This window comes from Peromyscus californicus, unplaced genomic scaffold (genome assembly GCF_007827085.1).
Source record: "Peromyscus californicus insignis strain IS unplaced genomic scaffold, ASM782708v3 Scaffold_9__1_contigs__length_137607984, whole genome shotgun sequence".
Taxonomy (NCBI): Eukaryota; Metazoa; Chordata; class Mammalia; order Rodentia; family Cricetidae; genus Peromyscus; species Peromyscus californicus.
Window position 1 is genome coordinate 68,659,602 of NW_026294617.1, and position 19,724 is coordinate 68,679,325.

General features: G+C 40.8%; 1 long non-coding RNA gene across 1 annotated transcript; it reads right to left on the bottom strand.

The window, feature by feature from the left end:
• Positions 1 to 5,954: 5,954 nt before the first annotated feature.
• LOC128106229 (uncharacterized) lies at positions 5,955 to 13,099 on the bottom strand. The gene is made up of 2 exons (XR_008216630.1): positions 12,705 to 13,099; positions 5,955 to 12,419 (listed from the first exon to the last, which is right to left on the bottom strand). It is a non-coding gene; the product is annotated as an uncharacterized LOC128106229 (long non-coding RNA).
• Positions 13,100 to 19,724: the final 6,625 nt, after the last annotated feature.

Genomic DNA, 19,724 nt, shown 5'->3' on the forward strand with positions numbered 1-19,724 from the left:
GCCACAACCGAGTTCGCTGATTGGCTGAATGACCTCGCGTGAGCATAGGCCTTGTGACGGCTGACCAATGAATGTGCGGCGCGCGGGCCATCAGTCCACCAGCGGGTGGGTGGTGTTAGGAGACAGTACGACGGGACCAATCGTGTGGGAGTTCTTCCACGTGGTTCCCGGCGGTGTCGCTCTTCCAGTGTTTCTGGTTGACGTTGTTAGTGAGACCCCGGAATAACCAGCCTTGCAGCTTCCTATTTCCAGCGCCTCTGCTGCTAGCTGGGGTGTGTCGGCTCATTTTCCAGCTCTCGGAAGACCGGCAACAGGACTGCAAGATGGAGCCGGTCAGGGCTACTCTGAAGACTCTGTTGTTGTACCCGTTTCTCAAAACCCCCAGAGACCACCAAGGAGCCAGTTTCTGATGGGTCCTTTTATTCAGGTTCAACCTGGGCCCCCGCATGGCAGGTGGAAGGAAATGTGGCAGCGGTCACGAGCCCAGGTGTAGAGAGTTTTTATAGGGGAAAACCACAAGCTGGGAATTGGCAATTTGGGATTGGGTAGAAGGGATGTGGGGCAAGGTGATGTTTTCGAAACTATTGGTCTAGACTTCGGGCTTGAAACCACGTTTGAAACCATTGGGTTAGACGTTTGGCAGGGAACCACAACCCGCTCAACAGGATTATATGCACTGCTCAGCAGGATTATCTATATATCTTCAAGGGCCATCAAATTCCTGGACCCCAGCAGGGCTTTACTGCATAAACAGACGTAAGCAAACAGTATTTGTTTTTTTGTTTTGCTTTGCTGGGGGGAGGGAAGTGTTAAAAAGATTTGAATTCCTTGTCCTAAATACAAATTTTACAGTATTTGATAGAAAAGGCATGTTTAATATTTCTAACTGTAGTTTTCTGCTTCCACAGACACAATCCACAAGGAAGCAGGCACAACTGGTAAATTATATGCAAAAATCAGTTGATTAGAAACCTTCAACAAACAATACCAAAAATGAATAAAACAATTATAGTAGCAGCTAAATAATAACAGTAGCATCCAAAATAATAGACTAATAAAATAACTAGGAATAAGTCGTATAAAAACAGTGAAGGATTTGTACCTTGAAAATTTTTTTTTTTTTTTTGGCTTGATCTGGCCCAGCAAGAAGGTTCATTGGGAAAAATCACTCACTGCCAACCTCAGGACCTACAAAAGACGATATTGTTAAGGTAGATGTCCGCAACACAGATCCATCTACAAAGACAAGCAGTCTCAACTTTAAAAGTCTGAGCAAAAAATGTTGAAAACAATTGAAAAGTGAACGAGGAATTTATGTGGACCCTACATAATCTCAAAAGACAGCAAAATTAGAGATTGCTAATTCTCCATTTCTTCACATACTGCAAATGAAAGCAATTAAAGTAAGCGGTAATTGTATAAACAGGACATGACCACTCCATGTTTGGTTGGTGGGGAGGTTTTTATTGTATATATGAGAGAGAACAGCCAGAGGCAATTTGGAAGACTCCAGAGCAGAGAGAGAAAACAGTAGCTTGAACATGGCCAGCAGACTAGAGCTGGCCAAGAGAGGAGGCGAGAAGGAATGATGAATAAGAGAAGATCAAGAAAGCACAGCTGGCCGGGCGGTGGTGGCGCATGCCTTTAATCCCAGCACTCAGGAGGCAGAGCCAGGCGGATCTCTGTGAGTTCGATTCCAGCCTGGGCTACCAAGTGAGTTCCAGGAAAGGCGCAAAGCTACACAGAGAAACCCTGTCTCGAAAAACCAAAAAAAAAAAAAAAAAAAAAAAAGAAAGAAAAGAAACAAACTCCTGCTCAGCAGTAGTGGTGCATACCTTTAATCCCAGCACTCAGGGAGGTAGAGGCAGGCAGAGTTCAAGGCCAGCCTGGTCTACAGAGTGAGTTCCAGAAGAGCCAGAGCTAGACAGAGAATGCCTATTTTGAAAAAAAAGAGAAAAACAAACTAACTACTAGTAATAGCCAATTAACTCTGTCAAGATGCCAAGTCTGTGCAAGGAGAGAGTAGTTGTCAACACACTGAATTTCCAAATGCAAAAGAATAAATTGAGATTACTATCTCATACTGAGAGACTAGGAGGTAGACTCCCTGATAGGCACACAGATACAGAGAGGGCCATGACTACGTTGTTGCATGAATCCTAAATGGTATTATAATAAAAACCCAGAGCCAGATAGTAGGTGAAAGTTGAAAGCTTAGAGAAGCAGAGCAAGCCACCTCTTAACTAACCAATTCCTCAGCCTGCAAGAGCCTGAAAAGACCTGAGTTCCTGTCTCCTCCTGCCTTATATTCCTTTCTCTGCCCAGTCATACCACTTCCTATCTCAACCTTCCTAGTCCTGGGATTAAAGGTGTGAGATCTCAAGTGCTAGAATTAAAGATGTGTGCCACCACTGCCTGGCTGTTTCTCTTTTAGACTGGATTAATCTTGTGTGACCCAGGTTGGCCTTGAACTCACAGAGATACAGACCGATCTCTGCCTCTGCCTCCTGAGTGCTAGGATTAAAGGTGTGTGCCACCACTGCCTTATCTCTATGACTAACTCTGTGGCTAGCTCTGTCCTCTGATCTTCAGGCAAACTTTTATTTCTTAGATTACAAGCAATGTATCACCACATTTCCCCTTTTTTGTCTAAAATAATAAAGGAAGGTTATAACTAATATAAGAAAAACTGGGTTGGGGATTTAGCTCAGTGGTAGAGCGCTTGCCTAGCAAGCACAAGGCCCTGGGTTTGGTCCTCAGCTCCAGAAAAAAAAAAGAAGAAGAAGAAGAAGAAGAAGAAGAAGAAGAAGAAGAAGAAGAAGAAGAAGAAGAAGAAGAAGAAGAAGAAGAAGAAATTATTATAAACAAAAGGTACTATCCATAACGCATTGAACGAATAAAAACCACCCACCCTACCTTTTGGGAATGTGGGTGTCATGTTCTTAAAACTACTTCCTGCTCTGGGGGTGATGGCATCTTTAGAGGATAATGAAAAGAAAAATTGTGGGTTAATTGTCAAGTCCTGGGAGAGGTAGCTGTATCATTTGTTGTCCAATCTCTGTATAATGGGAAAGTGCAGGGCTTGTCTCAAGTCCTTGCTAGAGTAGTCTGTGAGGCTGGATCATCTCAGCTAGCCATCTCAGAATTGTCCTGAACCATTTTTAGTCCAAAGTTGATCTTTAGGCAGTGTTTGTCAGCTTAATGGTGTCATTTTCATTGTCCGTGTGGAATCGTTGTGGGGCCCCATCATCCTTTTGGAGACTTCAAAGGTCACATTAGGTATGGTCATGGTTCCCTGCAGAAAGCTGATAGAGACTCAAATCCAAAATCATGTACAGGAAGCTAGGTGAAGCCTTTTATCTAGAATTAGTTAGTACTCCATATGACCATTAATATCATGACAAAAGTTTAAGATATGTATATATATATATATATATATATTAATTTTATAAATTTTGATATAAAATTCATACCTTAAAAAAATTTTAAAGAGTAAAAATAAAACCAAAGGATTATGAGATTAGTAGCAATAGAAGACTCCCTTAATTTTGGTTTTTCTTCTGTCCCATAAGAGGTGGCTTTTCTGACATCATACAGAGATTTTGCATTTTCCTTTAACAAGCATGCTTGGGTTTAAAAAAGGAGAGAGCCCTGCTCTAACTCCAAAGCCAGCTTTAAATTTTAGTTGAACTGAGACTATATAAAGATCATTTGTGTTATCTGTTGGTAGAGAACAGCGTGAACAAACGTTTAAGAAGATTTATAAAATTTTATCCTGTTAGATATGTGATATACCAATAGGCAAATTTACTTTTTCTTGGGATGTTTTTATCTGGATGATTTGTCCTTTTTCTTCAGATGTCTCATTTGTCCAATGTTCTTCAGATTCCTTAGCCTTCATTCTCCTGAAAGACAAAAACAAAACCCTTCCCCAACCCTAACTTTGAGGAGTGTCCCTTTTGACAAGTTATATTTGAGCAAATGAAAAGCATTTCTTAGTCATATAAGTTAGTTTAAATTGGATGGTCATGCTGGTTGTTCAAATTAGACCTTTATCAATTTTGGTTTTATCCACAGCTTTTCTTCTCCTGTGGAAACAAAAGCAAAACCTTGTTTCCAACGTAACACATATCCTGGTTTCCAGTCAGAGGGCAGCACATCTTTAAAGTATACAGGTTGATTTAATTCTGTAGTTTTTTCTATTATCCAGTGTCTCCTTTCTGTTTATTTAGCATATCCTTTAGAGTTCAATTTGATCTTTCTATGACTGCTTGGCCTGGAGGATTGTGTGGTATACATGTAATATGCTTTATATTGTAATTACTAAAAAACTGTTTATTTTACCAGAGATATATGCTGGAGCATCGTCAGTCTTAATTTGTACAGGTATTCCCACGATGGCCATAACTTCTAGGAAACATGTGATTACAGAATCAGCTTTTTCAGAACTCAGAGCAGTTGTCCATTGAAATCCTGAATAGGTATCAATGGTGTGGTGTACATATTTTAATTTTCCAGTTCTGTATAATGAACACATCCATCTGCCAGATTTCATTCTTTGAGTAACCTTTGGGTTACTTCCTGCAGGTAGTAGAGTTTGGTTGTATAAAGAACAATTAGGACATTTCCTTATAATTTCCTTGGCTTGTTGGCAGGTTATAGAAAAATCCTTTTTCAAACCCTTACTATTGACATGATGTTTTTTATGAAATTCTGAGGCCTCCAACACATTTTCTATCAATAACTGATCAATTTCATCATTACCTTGTGCTAGAGGATCAGTCAGATGCGTAGAGGATCAGATGTATGTTTTATATATAAGGGATGATTCCTATTCCTGATTATTTCTTATATCTGAATAAATAATGAAGTTAATTCTGACTCATCGGGGATAAATTCAGCAGTTTCAATGTGTAAAGCAACTCTTTCTGCATACTGAGAGTCAGTAACTATGTTAAGAGGTTCCGTAAAATCCATTAATACCAACAGAAAGACATAATTCTGACTTTGGGGCAGAATTATAAGGACTTTGATCCACCTTACTTAAATTTTAACTTGCCTTTAATCCCAGATTTGTAACCTGCCTTTCCTGATTTGATTGCACGAGCATAAAATGTAGGGGTTCCAGATATTGGTGATTCCCATATAATGTGAGGCAGGATCTAGTTAGTTCTCTTTGTAAATTGAATTCTATTGCTTTTGGAATATTTGTTGTTAATCTCTCCCAAAAAATTACTACAAGCTCTTTGCCAAGGTTCACTTTCTGCCCATAACTTGTCAATTTCATCATTAGTTAAAGGTTCAATTTTTGCTGGGTCTATTCCTGCTAATTAACAAAGTCTCAATTTTCCTTTTAAAATCAAATCAGAAATCATTTCCACACTTGTTTTTAATTTCTTACTCTGTTTATTTGGTAGAAATATGCATTCCAATATGATATCTTCCCTCTGAATTAAAATTCCTACAGGTGAATGCTTAGAGGGTAAAATAACCAGAATGCAATCAAGCTTCGGATCCAATTGATCCTCGTTTGCATCCTGTAATTTCTTTTCCACCAAAGCCAATTCTGTCTCAGCTTCAGCCGATAATTGTATTGAACAATTTAAGTCCTTGTCACCCTCTAAAGTTTTGAACAAATTACTCAGCTCATCATTTTTAACCCCAATAGTGGGCTGCAGATTGGAAATGTCTCCTAACAATCTTTGAAAGTCATTAAGAGTCCCTAATTGAGCCAGGCAGTGGTGGCACAGGCCTTTAATCCCAGCACTTAGGAGGCAGAGGCAGGTGGATCTCAGTGAGTTTGAGGCCAGGTTGTCTACAAAGTGAGTTCCAGGACAGGCTCCAAAGCTACACAGAGAAACCCTGTCTTGAAAAGCCAAAAAAAAGTTCCTAATTGATCTCTCCTAATTTGTACCTTTTCTGGTCTAATTTTTGTAGAACTATTTTATATTATAAATAATTAATAGAATCTTCTCTTTGTATTTTTTCAGGAGAAATTTGTAATTCCCAACAAGGCAAAAATGTTTTTTACTTCTTCAAACATTTTTTTCTAAAGTATCTACATTTGAATCTGCTAGTAAGATGTTATCCATGTAATGATATACTATAGATTGAGGAAACTGCTTACATATTACTTCCAACAACTGTCATACAAAATATTGGCACAGAGTGGGGCTATTTAACATTCCCTGTGGGAGAACCTTTCAGTGATATCTTTTAAAAGGCTGAGAATTATTATAAGTAGGCACCATGAAGTCAAATTTTGCTCTATCTTTTTCTTGTAAGGTTATTGAGAAAAAACAGTCTTTTAAATCAATAACTTTAAAAGGCCATCTTTTAGGTAATAGAGAAGGCAAAGGAATTCTAAACTATAGAGAGCCCACTGGCTGAATTACCTTGTTAAGAGCTCTTAGATCTGTTACCATTCTCCATTTTATCAGATGTCTTTTTAATAACAAATACAGGAAAATTCCAAGGGCTAGTTGAATCTTCAATATGCTGAGCATTTAACTGTTCTTGTACCAACTGTTCTAAGGCCTGCTGTTTCTCTGTTGTTAAAGGCCATTGCTGAACCCATACAGGCTCATCTGTTAGCCATTTTTAAGGTAGAGCTATTGGTGGCTTTGAAAGATAGATCAGCAGCTGTTGTACCCCGTTCTTGTACAACCGTAATGGTTAGTGACTGTTCTTTATAATACCTTCTAATATTTTTCCTAGAAACATATGTTAGTTTATAGTTTGTTTCTGAGATTGGAAGAATATTAATCTGGGTATTCCATTGCTATAACAAATCATGTCCCTATAAATTCATGGGTATGTTAGCCACACATGGCTTTAATTTTATTCCTTATCCTTGTGACCCTATACATTTGACCTATCTTGCACTCTGTTTCATTTGAGATAATGTTCCAGTCCCTAAAAGCTGAACATTTTACCTCCTAAAGAGGCCAATTTGGATGCCAAAATGCTGGTGCAATTATTATTACATCCGCACCTGTGTCTACAAGACCTTCAATGACAACATCATTTATTCATATTTTTAATTTTGGTCTGTGTTCATTTATAGAAGTTGGTCAAAGTATTCACTTCACAGTTTCTCCTGAATTTTTTGTTCTCTCTTCTATTGCTGTTCTATCATCCAGAGCAGTCTGGTTTCTTACAATAGGCATTAGTTTCTTTAATTGTTCTGTGAAGGTGTTTCCTCCACAATCACAGGAAACAACTGATCCGAATTTGACATGGGGGCCTGCAAAAAGCCCCCCAAGGCATTTCCTGATGGCAGAGTTATCTTGTCTGTCCCTTACATTCCTTAGGTCAATGCCTGCCTTTGCCACAGCTTCTGCATAATCCAGAAGGGAGGGGCATTCTGTTGATTAGTCTTAGAAAAAACATCATTTCTAGGAATTCCTTGTTTACAATCCCTTTTTAGGAGATCTTGTTTACCACAATTGAAACATTTGACATTTTGATTTTTCTTCAAACCTCTGGAGATTACCTCTCCTATTTAAGCATCAACTAGGTTATGAGACTCAATATTGACTATATCTCAGGTCCATGGTCTAATTACCCTTTTGCATTGTGTATTAGTATTTTCAAAAGCCAGAGATTCAATTATTATTTGTCTAGCTTCTAAATTTGGTATCATTCTATTCACTGAAGTCAATCTTTGTAAGAAATCATTGAAAGTTTCTTTTGAGCCCTGTATAACTTTAGTATATGACTCAATTTTCTTTCTTACTTCTTCAATTCTGTCCCAAGCATTCAAGGCTGCTACATGGTATAAAGCCAGAGTGTGGTCATCATATAGAGATTGCCTTTCTACATTAGCATAATCTTCCTCTCCAAGAAGGTGGTCTTGGAAGATTTCCATATTTCTAACCCTACTTTGTTGTTCAATGATCTTAGCCTCATCTTTCATCTGGTCCCCCACTGTAATTGAGGACTCCAAGACTGCTGTAACCAAGTCTCTCCAGTTTTGAGGGATAATTCTATTACAAGTTGACCACGAGTTTAACATCTGCTTCACAAAAGGTGAATGCATGTCATATGAGACAATAATTTCCTTGAATCTCCTTAAATCTAACATGTCCACTGGAATTCATTCAGCTTGTACACAGTCTTGAGGATATCTATCATTTGGCAATTCCTGTAAGATGACTGGACAAATTAAAGTTGGTTTTTTGAAAGCCTTAGGCTGTTCCTCTCTAACCTTATGATGTAATGCTGAGATTGGTTCTCTTTTAGATTCCTCTGTCTGGGTCTGAATATTTCTATGATCTGTTTTAATAAATTTTTCTAAAACTTGTATCTTAGTAGTCACATTAACCAACTTTTTTAGTAATAAAGCAAAAATTATAAAACCATTTATATTACATAAGTCCCATCTAAATTAATTATCTCCTCATTTAATTGTTCCATATTTAAATCATCCAATGTATTATCATACAGAAACCTAACTCCCACCATTATAATAGTGTTTTCCATTTTTTAATGTGGGGAAAAAAAACTCTCTTTTGACTAATTTCTCCCTTTAAGAATTCCTAATTGTCTCACTAAATCTGCCAATGATGGTGATTCAGATGTCGGTGAAGACATGAGACTGAATGCTCTGAGTAGAACAGTAGAAGCCCAAATTGTTTTCAAAGCAGCCACCTAGTATGGCTGCAGCCAGAGGCGGAGGTCTACGGAAAGCCACAAGACAACGAGAGAGAAGAAACCAAAGAGCCAGCTGTCGGCACAGGGGAATGTACAAAAACAGCTAACTTCTGCAGTTTTTGGAGCCCAAAGCCTATAGAATTTGCTGCAGATAGGCTGCAACAGAAAAATCCCAACTTGCTCAGAGGCTTGAGGAAAAGAAAGGAAAACATTAGCCAGCCTATAGTGACTCCGGCCACAGGTGTCTGCAAAGCCACAGGGTGCTGCAGTCTGCAAGGTTATACAAGTGAGATTTCAGCTGATAAAGCAGAAGGTCAACCCACCAGAACTGATGCATTCTGACAGAAGACACCCAGTCACAAGACGCAGGGAGTATTGCCTTTTGTATTATGGCTGTTCTTACAGTGAATCTCTTGAGAGACCATAAGCTCTCCCCTCTTTGAGGGGGACTCGTTTGTTTTTTGGCTGCGCTGTGTGCTTACCCTGCAAGGAAATGCCACGAAACACGACAGAATCTGCTAACAAGAGTTTTATTAAAGGGACAGAGAGTGAACAGGCCTGCGGGAAACACGTGTGTGGAGAAGAAGAAGGAAGGAACCAGGAACATGGCGCCTGATTTTAAAGGCTGGGCGTGGACAGATCAGCGTCACTACTACATGCAAGCGCGTAGATCACATGGCCACGTTGCGCGCTTACGTGGCTAGTGGGACATGGATCTTGGTCACGCGAGATGCCCTGACCCGGAAATGGCTATCTGGACCTGGACCTAGCTAGGTGGAAGTGTCCGCCAGACATATGCAGACATGCCTGACCGTGGGGGCTTGTTCTAAATCTTTCACTTGTCCCAAAAAAGATCCAGCAGTGTATAAATTACAGGGCACAATTTCTCCCATGTGCTGGTATATTGGGTGACTTCTCCCCACTCTGAGGGACCTCCAGTGAGAGAATTTAGTCACATAGCCAATAACCTCAGTTCCCACAGCCTGATCTCCACTCCGTTCCCCAAGACAAACATTAGAAGACAGATCCCTGCAATTTTCTCCCATTTGGCAAGATGTGGTCAGGAATGGAGTCTTTCAAATAGATCACATTTGGGACCTTTGGAGATAAAGGGACGTCCAAGCTCCTTTGATTCCTGGTCCTTCCTGATTACAAGAGTGAGTGCCCTAAATGCTCAAGCAACTGACTTGGGAAAGTTATAACCTCAGCTGGCCCCCAGCTCTAACCCTAAAAAGCTATTAATCCCCTACAATCTCAAATATTATTAAGGATCAGCCTTAATATTCTTCCCAGGGGCCCAGAAGAGAAGCTACGAACGGTGAGTCAGGAAAAGAATCTATGTACACCAAGCTTTTTTGTCCGTTTACTTGTTTCTCTAAGACAAAATTCTATCTACACAGCTTCAGTTCTGTCCTCACATTCAGCTCCTCTCTGTCCCTTCTTTTTCTGTCTCCTCACAGTTTTAGTAAGCTATGCTTTCGATCTCTTCTTCGTCTTCAGTTCCTACATCCTCCATCTTTCCTCCCTCTTCTCCTCTTCTGACCTGATTCATCTACAATCGACAAAAAACTTTTCCTTGCTCCTCACTCCTCAGCCTGAGCCACACTCTACAAAAGATCTACCTTGTTCCTTTCTCTCCAGCCACACAACTCTGTCTTACCATGTACAGAAACTCCTTCTCTCCTCCTCACACAGCTCTGCCCAGACCAGGAATCTTGCCCCATCCTTCATTCTAACTGGATATGCAAAAACTCCTTTGTTCTGAGTCATTTGCTCTGGAATGCCCTTTTCCCTGTCTGGGGAAGGAAGTTCTGAGCTTCATTTGCACAAGAAACAAAGCTATGCGTCTGTAGCCCACCTGTCTCCTAGGCCCTGCAGGGGTGTTACCTAATGGATCAGCAGTACATCTGAGAAGCTTAACTGTCTGCCATATGGCCTAGTAGTATAGGAGCACACGAGAATTTCATAGCAGAAGACAGCTGATATATTAAAAACTGAATACCGCTAGGCAGTGGTGGCGCACATCTTTAATCCCAGCATGCAGGAGGCAGAGGCAGGTGTATCTCTGTGAGTGTGAGGCCAGCCTGGGCTAGAGTGAGTTCCTGGAAAGGCACCAAAGCTACACAGAGAAACCCTTGTCTCGAAAAACAAAAAAAGAAGAAAAAAAACTGAATACCACAAATATTCCTTGATAAACGGCGTGGTGCTCATGGCTGGCCGCGCAGGAGAGAGAGGGAGAGAGGAAAGGGAAGGGGGGGAGAGAGAGGGAGAGAGGAAAGGGAAGTGGGGGAGAGAGAGAGAGAGAGAAGAAGACAGACAGAAGGAAGGAGCAGGAAGGAAAGAGGGACGCACAGAGGGCCCACCTGCTTTTTAGGCTGAGACTCCGTCCCAGGCTGATGATGTAATCAAGGACAGAATCCTTACATGCCAGACTTTCACTTATTATAAAAAAGCAGGTAGATGGAATAGGAGCGTCGTTCCTCTCAAAAACTGCTTCCAGCTGACAATTGGAGGTCGGTTGGCTCTTGGGGTAGTCTTCTGAGGTAGACAGGTGTTGTGTATGGTGATATTTTATTTGTATTAAAATGTTATTTGTATGTTGCTTGCATATACTTCCTGTTTTTATTTTTTTGTTAGCTAATATTATTTCTTTCTTGGGTCTCTGAGGGAGTTGAAGATTAGTTAGTTATAGTTGAAGATTAATTAGGATAGAAAGTGAATTAGATACAATAGGATAGATAATGGAATTATTTTCTCTGAATTTGTCAAATACAAATGAACTAGACATTGTTTAGGTATTTATTACTTGTATATATTGTATATAGTTATTGTACTTTTGTATATAGTTTTTCTTATATTAGTTATAAGCTTTTTCTTTTTTTTCCTTTTTATTAAAATAGAAAAGGGGAAATATGGTGATATTTTATTTGTATTAAAATGTTATTTGTATGTTAATAAATAAAGTTGCCCGGGGGTCAGAGCTATTAGCAAGCCATAGGAAAGCAGGGCAGTGTTGGCATACACTTGTAATCCCAGCACTTGGTAGGCAGAGCTGGGTAAGTCTCTGTGTGTTCAGGGATACAGCCATTATTGGATACACATGCCTTTAATCTCAATGCCAATCATGGAAAAGCTGGAGGTCTATACAGACAGGCCGTGAGGAGGCGGTCATGTGGTTGGGTTTACAACCAATGAGAAGGCAGGACAGGAACTCTATATAAAGACTTTAACACAGGGGTAGCTCTGGTTTGGAGAGGTAGGACCACCGCAGCCTGGACTACCAAGCGAGTTCCAGGAAAAGGCGCAAAGCTACACAGAGAAACCCTGTCTCGAAAAAAAAAAAAAAGAAAGAAAAGCTTGTGGTGCATGAGAATTTATTTTTTGGAATTAGGGACAAGGCAAAGCTCAGGGCCCTGTCTGTATGCACATGAGAATGAGTGAGTGGAGTTAAGGTGAGTTAGGGCAAGTCGTAGAAACCATCCAAGCCTGTCCATTTGAGCCTGCCCACTGCCGGGGGAAGTCAGACAGAAAAGGTTGCACATGGCAGACGCAGAAGTGGGGAAGGAGAAGGGTTTAGTTAGAACTTTAGTAAAAAGCTTGGGGATAAAGTAACTCTTATTTGCCTGTTCGCTGGCAGAATTTCCCGCGATGCTGTTATGCGGCCAGGTTTACGCTGTTATGTGGCCAGGTTTACTGGTGTCCGCCCCATCTGCCAATGTAGGTGGTAAATGTATCGTATCCGCCCCTTTGTCTCATGGCTGTAGCTGAGAGAAAAAAAAATTAAAATAACAAACCGGGACTCCAATCTCGGGCATCCCCGAGAGTGAAGAGAGATCTAAGAATCAGCTCAAGTTTGCCATCTTCATCAAGGGATGGGAAGGGCTGCGGGGGCACTGCAGATGGTCCACCATTGGACCTGAGACAGCATTGACACCCTCATCAGGAGCGAAAATGTGTCTGCCATTGTCAGCACAGCCCGAGGACAACCCCCGGGGTGTCTGTCGCAGAGAATATAGCTCAGACTACAGCCGCGAGAACGGCGGACTCACTGTGGCGAAGAATCATGGCGGTATCAGTAGTGGTAGCTGTGTGGGGGTCCAGCAGAGGCGAGGGATGCGTGCGCGCTCGAGGTCTCAAAGTCTCGCTGGATGGGGGAGGAGGTGGCAGGCAGCAGCAGTCACAGCAGGTCCTCGGTGCTCGGTGGTGTATCTGTGTCACAGCACCAATGTTGGTTAAAAGGCACGATGCTCCTGGCTGGCCACCACAGAGGAGAGTGCTGGAGGAGAGTCACGAGCCATGGTTACCTTTTTAGAGCTTTATTGGGGGGTGGGGAGAGAGAGAGACAGAGAGACAGAGAGAGAGAGGAGGAAAGGAAAGGGGAGAGAGAGAGAAGAAGACAGATGGAAGGAAGGAGAGGAAAGGAAAGAGAGGGAGAGAGGGACGCATAGAGGGCCCACCTGCTTTTTAGGCTGGGATGCCGTCCCCGGCTGATGACGTAATTAAGGACAGAATCCTTACACTCTCTACAAAAATTCCTTGACTTTTCTAGGTATATCTTTAATATACAGCTGACTCTCTATAATGTGTTCTTACGGCCCACTGCACTACACATATCCTCACTTTGGTTTATTGGATATAGAAATTTGCCTAGGAAACTTACTGCCTGTTTCCTAACCCTGAGAGAGAAGAGAGAAAGCCATTGCTTATTTAGCCAGTGCAGGAGTAAGGTAGTTAGTTCCCTTTTCTGGCATTTACAGACAAACCCTGGTTTGTTTGGTTTGGGTGGCCAGAATTCGTCAGGCCCCGGACCTTGTACTATATGCCATAAATCCTCCTTGTCCTAACCGCTTAGGTGATAGATGAAAATTGTAAATCTACGGAAGTCCCGTTGAGTTAGCCACACTAACTGGCATGAAAACGCTGGCATGAACCAGACTCCACGGTTTCCTTCCCTAGTTATGCCAGTCACCATGGCAACCCTGATGCTGTTCAGTGATGCCACGGCCGGAGGCAGATAAAGACTGCCGACCGCCGCGCCCTTACTTGTTTGGCTTTCACATTTTATCTATCACTACCCGATGTTTAATTAAGCACACCTAGGAATGTAGTATCTTCCACTGATGTCCTTATAATTTAGAGCCTATTAAATCAGCCTTTCTGCCTCTTAGCACAGCCAGCACACCCTTCTAGCCATGCCCCCCAGCAACCATAAAAATGCTGAAAGTGTCACTTGGGACAGCACCTACTTGCTTTATAATCCTGAGAGAAACTCTAGCTCTGTAACTTTGCCATTACCAGGGAATAGCCTTTGCTTTGTGTGTGTATATAAACTGGAAACTTTGTGGCACCGAGAAGAATAAAGAGACATGCAGTGAATATGGTGGGAGCAGATTCATTCCTTCACCCTCAGATCCCTCAGATTTTCCTCGCTTGTTGGAACACCGTTTTTGAACCCTGACAGAGGGCTTTAATGCTGGCCTTGAAAGGACCTCGACAACAGGCAAGGGGCTTTTTGGTGAATTCATGCCCCAAAAGGTGGACACCAGATGTCGCGGGAATTCTACTTGGTCTTAATAATAAATAGCTGGAGCCAGATATTGGGGTAAATGCTGAAAGATCAGAGAGACAAAAGAGCAAGCCACGGCTACCTCTTTTCTCACCAATTCCTGAGTCTGAAAATAGTGAGTTCCTGTTCCTCTGTCGGCACAGCCAGCTCATCCTGTCTCCACCTCCCTAGTGCTGGGATTAAAGGTATGTGCCTCCCAAGTACTGGGATCAAAGGCATGAGATCCCAAGTGCTGGGATTAAAGGTATGTGCCACCACTGCCTGGCTTCTATGGTTAATAGTGGTTCCTCCACACTCTGATCTCCAGACAAGCTTTATTTGTCAGCACAAATAAAATATGACCACAGGTATAAAATCTTTATTTTTTTATGACAGTGAGGGGGACAAAGTCTTTAGTCATCCATGCTGTTACAACTCTCCTCCAGTGCCCTCAGCGTGGCAAGCTCATTGACGGGCTCTGGGGTTCCTCGTGGTATGAACTTTGGCAGGTGGGGACAAGTGCTGGAGCAGAGTCTGATGTGGCTCCAGGGTGCTGAACCTGAGTTGCCTTGGTGCCACACCTGCTCTACCTGGTGGTCAAACATTGTCACTACATCTGAATACCTTCACAACACAACCTTCCCAGGATCATCTTCATAACTGGTAAGACACTTGTGTAGCATGAATCTTAAAAGTTCTTATTAATAAAATCAAACCTGAAGCCAGTTATTGAGGTGAACACTGGATGATCCGAGAGACAGAACAAGCCACAGCTAACCTCACCTGGCCAACTTCTCAGCTGGTCTTCTTTCCTCAGACTGGAAGCTTCTGTGTCCTCATCCCAATGGCTCTCAGCTGAACTGCTGCTCGAAAGCCTGAATTCTTAACCAGCTAAAAGCTTAACCAGCCAAATGCCTTTAGTTTCTGGTCCTCACGCCTTATATATCTTTCTGCTTTCTACATCACTCCCTGGGATTAAAGGCTGCTTTCTGGGATTAAAGGCGTGAGTCACCATGCTTAGCTGTATCCTTGAACACATGGATTTCTGCCTCTGGAATACTAGGATTAAAGACGTGTGCTACCACTGCCTATCCTTTATGTTTAATATTGTGGCTGCTCTGTCTCTGACCCCAGATAAGTTTATTAGCATGCACAATATTTGGGGGAATACAATACCACATTTCCTCTCTTTTTGCCTGAAATTTAAAAAAGCTTATAACTAATACAAGAAAAATTATATCCAGTAAGTATATACAATATACACAGTCAAGATTACATTAATGATGTCTAGTCCATTAACATTTGACAGATTCAGATAAAAACTCCATTATATATATTAACAATGTCCAGTCCAGTAACACACTTGGTAACTTTTAAATGGTATACTAGGCTATTAAATAAATAAATGAATAAATAAACAATTGTCTGATAATATGCAAACCTTAGAAAAACTTAATAATTGTAAGATACAAGCCTTAGAAGAGCTTAGTACTGATAATATGCAAGCCCTACAAATAATTACTAAAGAAAGTAATGCAATTTTGACTGATAAGTTACAAGCCTTAGAAAAACTTATTAAAACAGATAATGGAGATATTCAGACACAGACAGAGGAATTTAAAGGAGAACACAAGACACTTACTTCAGATGCAAGTCATTAGCGGACCGTGTCTCTGCCTCACCAGGAAACAACTATAGTTCCTGTGGAATGAAGTAGAATTTTATAAGATCACAAAATTTAAAATTTCTGTTTTGGTATTAATGACATTATAAAGTGCTAATCCTAACCTTAGGCTTCATGTAGATTCCTGTATGTGATTTCAGGCTTGAGTCTGAAACAGATATTTAGAAATTAAGCCTGGATATCCCAGATGATCATGGTCCTTTAACCTCCCTAAGTTTTACAGCTTATGACATTTAATATGTTTAAGTTTTCTGCAGTGAACGATAAACATTCCTAACATCGATCTCCGAAGTCTCCAAAATCCACGACAATTCTACCTGGATTGTGGTAACTCCACTAAGCTGATAAATACCATGCAAAGATCGACTTTGGACGACAAACCGCTGAGGATAATTCCGAGGTGGTTAACTGAGATGGTCCACCTTCATGTACTACTGCAGCCAGGACTTCAGATAAGCTTTATACTTTCTCATTACTCAGAGATGGGCTCTGAGCACTTTGTAGTTCAAAGCTGATCTGTAGATGATATTTGTCAGCTTTATGATATTATTGTCCATGTGGAATTGTTGTTGTTGTGGGGCCCCATCTTCTTCCTGGAGACTTCAGTTGATGTTAGGCCTGGCCATGATTTCCTGCAGAAAACTGATAAGAGACTCGAACACAAAGACATATATATGCAGCTAATTGAAGCCTTTTTTCTTTCAGAATTAGTTAGTACTCTATATGACCATTCATATCTTAACAAAGTCTAAAATGTATATATCTATATATATATATCTATATATATTAATCTTGTAAATTTTGATATAAAATTCATACTTTAAGAAAAGTTTAAAGAGCCGGGCAGTGGTGGCGCACACCTTTAATCCCAGCACTCGGGAGGCAGAGGCAGGCGGATCACTGTGAGTTCGAGGCCAGCCTGGTCTCCAAAGCAAGTTCCAGGAAAGGCGCAAAGCTACACAGAGAAACCCTGTCTCGAAAAACCAAAACAAAAACAAAAAAAAAAAAAGTTTAAAGAATCAGAATAAAATCAAAGAGTTGAGATTAATAATAGAATAGTCCCTTAATTAATTTGGTTTTTCTCCTGTCCCATAGCAGAAAATGGCTCTTTTCTTCTGGCATGATACAGGGAGTTTGCGTTTTCCTTTTAACAACATGCTTGAGTTTAAAGAAGGAGAGAACCATTCTCCAACTCTAAAGTCAGCTTTAAATTTTAATTGAACTGGGACTACAAGAAGACCAATAGTGTTAAATGTCTTTAGAGAAGAGCAGAAACAAACATTTAGGAAGACTTATAAAATTTTTTAGATGATATACCCATATGCCGTTTCACTCTGTTTCCTGGGATAGATGATTTGTCCCTTTTCTTCAGTTGTCTCATTTGTCCAGTGTTCTTCAGATTCCTTAACCTTCATTCCCCTAAAAGACAAAAACAAAAACCTTTCCGCAAGACTAATTTTGGGGATGTTCCGTTTTGGCAAGTTATTATCTGATTAAATGAAAAGGCATGTGTTACTGGTATAAGTTAGTTTAAATTGGATGTTCATGCTAGTTGATGAACTATCTCCTCTAATTAAGAGGTCTCTCTCAGCCGGGCGGTGGTGGCGCACGCCTTTAATCCCAGCACTCGGGAGGCAGAGGCAGGCGGATCTTTGTGAGTTCGAGGCCAGCCTGGCCTAGAGAGAGGTCCAGGAAAGGCGCAAAGCTACACAGAGAAACCCTGTCTCGGAAAACCTAAAAAAAAAAAAAAAAAAGAGGTCTCTCTCGTTCAAATCGAACCTTTATCAATTTTGATGGTACCCACAGCTTATCTTCTCCTGTAGAAACAAAAGCAAAACCTCATCCCCAACGTAACACATATCCTGGTTTCCATTCTGAGGTCAGCACATCCTTAAAGTATATAGGCTGATTTAATTCTGTAGTTTTTTCTATTATCCAATGTCTCTCTGCAGCTGTTGTTCCTTTCTCATTGGCATTGAAAAAATTCAAAGTTAATAGAGCATTATGTAGTCTATTTCTGGGGGGTTTTGTTACCCCTTTTTGTTTATTTAGCATATCCTTTAGAGTTCTGTTTGATCTTTCTATAACTGCTTGACCTGTAGGATTATGTGGTATGCCTATAATATGCTTTATATTGTAATAAGCAAAAACTGTTTCATTTTAACAGAGACATATGATGGAGCATTGTCAGTTTTGATTTGTGTAGGTATACCCATGATGGCCATAACTTCTAGCAAATGAGTGATTACAGAATCAACTTTTTCAGAACTCAAAGCAGTTGCTCATTGAAATCCTGAATAAGTATCGATGGTATGGTGTACATATTTCAATTTTCCAAATTCTGCAAAGTGAAACACATCCATCTGCCAGATTTCATTCCTCTGAGTACCCTTTGGGTTACATCCTGCTGGTAATGGCGTTTGATTATAGAAGGAACAAGTAGGACATTTCTTTACTATTTCTTTGGCTTGTTGCCAGGTTATGGAAAAATCCTTTTTTAAACCTTTACTATTGACATGATGTTTTTTTATGAAATTCTGAGACCTCCAGCACATTTCCTATCAATAATTTATCAATCTCATCATTGCCTTGTGCTAGAGGGCCTGGCAGACCAGTATGGGATCGAATGTGAGTTATATATAAAGGATGACTCCTTTTCCTGATTGTATCTTGTAATTGAATAAATAGTGAAGTTAATTCTGAAGCATCAGGGATAAATTCTGCAGTCTCAATATGTAATACTACTCTTTCAGCATACTGAGAGTCTGTTACTATGTTGAGAGGTTCTGAAAAATCCATTAATACCAACAGAATAGCATACAATTCTGATTTTTGAACTGAATTATAAGGACTTTGAACCACTTTACTTAAATTTTCTGATTTGTAACCTGCCTTTCCTTGTTTGTTGGCATCTGTATAAAATGTACGAACTCCAGATATGGCTTTTTCCCATACAATTCGAGGCAAGATCCAAGCAGCTCTCTTTATAAGATCAATTCTATCACTTTTGGGGTATTTGCTGTTAATTTCTCCCAAAAAATCACTGCAAGCTCCTTGCCAATCCTCCTGTCTTCTGAGAGTACAGGAGTGAACCACCAGGCAAGCTCAGGGTTGAGTTTACAGCACATGGAGATCTTCATAGCAGCTCCAGGGAGGAGGGTGCATAGAAACAGAACCCCATGCAGGCCGGCTCCTGGTGAACAGCATGAGGAGCACTGTAAAAGGAGGCAGAGATTTTTGTCCGGACCGCCTGGTCCTAAATAAACACACAAAAGCTTATGTTAATTACAAAATGTTCTGCCAATAGCTCAGGCTTATTATTAACTAGCTCTCACTTTTAAATTAACCCATGTCTATTAATCTATGTATTGCCACAGGGCCTGTGGCTTTACTGGTCCTTTGGCATCTTGCTTCTTGGGTGGCTCGCTCGAGTCTCTCCCAACTCTGCCCTTTTTCCTCCAAGTACCCAGTTTGATTGTCCCATCTAACTTTATCCTACCTTTCTATAGGCTAAACAGCATTATTATTAACCAATAAGAGTAATATGAGTCTACATTATGCTTTTTCTAAAGATTTACTACCTATTATGTATACAATGTTCTGCCTGCATGTATGACTGCAGGCCAGAAGAGGGCGCCAGATCTCATTACAGATGGTTGTAAGCCTCCATGTGGTTGCTGGGAATTGAACTCAGGACCTCTGGAAGAGCAGCCAGTGCTCCTATCCTCTGAGCCGTCTCTCCAACTGGAGTCTGCACTGTGTTGTATTCTCTTGACACTGAGCGGTTGCAGCGCACACGACCTTCCTTGTAACCTAGCCCACTGCTGGATTTCCCCCAGA